The 3,313-nt window shown below is 43.7% G+C and overlaps 1 protein-coding gene across 6 annotated transcripts in view; it reads left to right on the forward strand.

The window, feature by feature from the left end:
* SAP30 (Sin3A associated protein 30) overlaps positions 1-3,313 on the forward strand; it is a 136,354-nt gene that overhangs the window by 68,859 nt on the left and 64,182 nt on the right. The window lies entirely within an intron of this gene.

Raw genomic sequence — 3,313 nt, forward strand, 5'->3', positions numbered from 1 at the left:
CGGTTTCTTTTCTTTTAGTATTTTGACTATATCAGCCCACTGCCTTATGGTCTCCAATGATTCTAATGAGAAATCTGCTGATAATCCTATTGAGGATCCTTGTATGTGATTATTTGCTTCTCTCTTGCTGGTTTCCAGATTTTCTCTTTTTCTTTGGCTTTCAGTTCATCTTACTTGGAGCTTATTGAGCCTGTTGGATATTTTTTTCTTAATTTTTTTCTTTTTGGCCACACCACACATCATGTGGGATCTTAGTTCCCTGACCAGGGATTGAACCCATACCCCCTGCAGTGGAAGCGCGGAGTCTTAACCACTGGACTGCCAGGGAAGTCCCCTGTTGGATATTTATATTCATGTTTTTCACCAAGTTTGGGAAGTTTTCATCCATTATTTCTTCAGATACCCTCTCTGCCGTTTTCTCTCTCTCTTCTCTTTCTGGGACTCCCACTGTGTGGTGTTGGTCTGCTTTTTGGTGCCTCAGGTCCCTTAGGTTCTGTTCACTTTTCTTCAGTCTCTTTACTTTCTGTTCCTCATACTTGATCATTCCCTTTGTCCTTTCTTTAAGTTTGCTGATTCTTTCTTCTGCCTGCTCAAATCTGCATTTGAATTCCTCTAGTGAATTTTTAATTTCAGTTATTTTACTTTTTAGCTCCAGAATATCCTTTTGACCTCTTTCCAGATTTTCTGTCTCTTTACTGATATTTTCATTTTGATCATACATTGTTTTCTTGACTTTCTCCACATGTTCCTTTAGTTCTTTGAACATTTCTATGCAGCTGTTTTAAAATCTTTGTCTAATATTTCTTCTGTTGGATCTTTTTCAGGGACAGATTCTATCGACCTATTTTATTTCTTTGAATGGGCCGTACTTCCCTGTTTCTTGTGATATTTCTGGGTTGAAAACTGGACATTTGAATCTAATAATGTGGTAACTCTGGAAATTATATTCTCTGCCTTCTCCCAGGGTTTGCTGTTTTTTGTCACTGTTTGTTTATTGTTTTTTTTTTTTTTTGATTCCATAGACTGTATCTCAGCTGAGCGTGTCTCAGGTGTAAACTTAAGGTATTCTTAGGTATTTTCTGAGACTTTCCTTGGGCATGCCCAGTCACTTTCTAATTTTCCCCATATATGTAGTCATTTTTTAATAGTCTAGTCTTTAGTATCTGACTACCAAAAGGGGAAAAAGAAAAAGGGGGTTAAAAAAGGGCACTGTCCCTTAAATCTCCTGGCTGTCACTTCAGCCAGATGAGGAGGGACTTCTATTGGTGGGGGAGGGGCTACAACAATGGGCACTGCCTCTTTGTCTGCCCCTCTGTGATCAGAAGCAGTCACCAGTGACCAGAGCACAGATCACTGATGTCCTTTTTGCCCACCCAGGCTCCTGCAAGCTGTGCAAAGCTGCTCCAGGGACCATGCACAGCTGCCTGCCACGGGGTTGGGGATGGGTAGCTGCTGCTGTGCTGAGAGCTGAAACTGGCCAAAATGAACAGTCCCAAGTCTTCCCCTGGACATTGCAAGCCTTCAGTAAGCTGTCCAGAGTTCCATAATAGTTACATCAGACAGATTTCTGCCAGTGCAATTTTTGTCTGGGAGTGGGGGAGACAGATTCTTAGTGCTTCCTACTGCACCATCTTCCCAGAATCTGCCAAGAGTTTAAAAAACAGATTTCCTTTTTTTTTTTTTTAAGAGCAGTTTTAGGCTCACAGCAAAACTGAGTGAAAGGTACAGAGATTTCCTATACATCCCCTGTCCCCATTATCAACAGAGAAATGCCTCTGGATTTTGTAAGTAAAATAAAATCATGTGTAAGAAAACATTTCTTTTTTTTTTTTTTTTTTTTTTTTTTTTGCGGTACGCGGGCCTCTCACTGTTGTGGCCTCTCCCGTTGCGGAGCACAGGCTACGGACGCACAGGCTTAGCGGCCATGGCTTACGGGCCTAGCTGCTCCACGGCATGTGGGATCTTCCTAGACCGGGGCACGAACCCGTGTCCCCTGCATCGGCAGACGGACTCTCAACCACTGCACCACCAGGGAAGCCCAAGAAAGCATTTCTTGAGAAAAGGCCGAGTCTGGCCCTTTTAGGACCAAAGCTCGTGCACCAGGGATTCCTCAGTACCTATGAGGGAGAAGCCTTCATGGTTCCTTCTAGGTGTACCCGTGAAGTGCAGGAGTAACGGTAATGCTGCCACCCAAAGTCATGTGTTTTCTGTCAGTGGCCCCAACATTTTCCTACTTATCCAGGAGTCGTCTTTCATAATGACTTATCCTACTTGAAGCCTCTTTATTTAAATAGTTGCCAAGTTCTAGAGATTCTGTTGCTGTAACATCTCACCCATTGCTATGCTCACTCCCACTCTTCTATTTCTTTTTCTTTCCTTTGGCCACGCCATGCGGCATGTGGGATCTTAGTTCCCTGACCAGGGATTGAACCCGTGCCCCCTGCGTTGGGAGTGCGGAGTCCTAACCACTGGACCACCAGGGAAGTCCCCACTCTTCTATTTCAGACCCGTGCACGTGGATTCTTTTCTGTCATAAGAGTCTCCCAAACGATTCTCCCCTGTGCCAGACACTCCCATCACATGGCAACTAGATGTATCATCCTAGAGCACAGCTCCAATTACCTCGTGCTTCTGCTCAAAAACAGAGAAGCTCCCCTATTCCAAAATCAAAGCCTAGAAACTCTCTGGGGCAGTCCCCAATTTCCTGGGGTCCTTTCCCAAAGCCTGAGGTCCTAGGACTAGAGTGAGCGTTTTGTTTCTGGGTGCTGTTTCCTCAAAGTGGTGCTTTCTGAGCAACTACCAGATGCAGGAGTTCTGCTTTATAACAGTCTATAAGAAGAAAATAGTAACTTTCTAGACTCTCCCACCTTCACCCCGGAAAAGCCTTTGTCCTTTTCCATTAAGTTGTTTTCTAGCGCCACCTGGTGTTAGGACTAAGCAGCAGTGGCTCTAGAGAAAAAGGAAGAACCCACTATAAATGTTTTATCCCAAACTGAGGATCTTTAGCACCAGAAAGGAACCTTAGAGATCATTTAGACAGATGCCTTGTTTTATAGATCAGTAATTTATCCAGGATTTAGAGCAAGAACTGAATCTGCATTTCAGTCCCAGGCTCCTCAATTTTCCAACACATCCCCCCGACACCCTCCTACCTCAGCCCCCATACCTTCTTAAGCCTCGAAAGGAATTGGGCCAGAGTGATGATGCCACCTTTGGAGGAAGGCAACAAAAGGATATTAACTTTTATTGATCCCTTATTATAAGTCAGTTACTGTACTGAGTACATTTATAATATCTCATTTATTCTTCACAG

This window comes from Delphinapterus leucas, chromosome 6 (genome assembly GCF_059928025.1).
Source record: "Delphinapterus leucas isolate spDelLeu-1000000601 "Yukka" chromosome 6, BTC_Dleu_Yukka2, whole genome shotgun sequence".
Taxonomy (NCBI): Eukaryota; Metazoa; Chordata; class Mammalia; order Artiodactyla; family Monodontidae; genus Delphinapterus; species Delphinapterus leucas.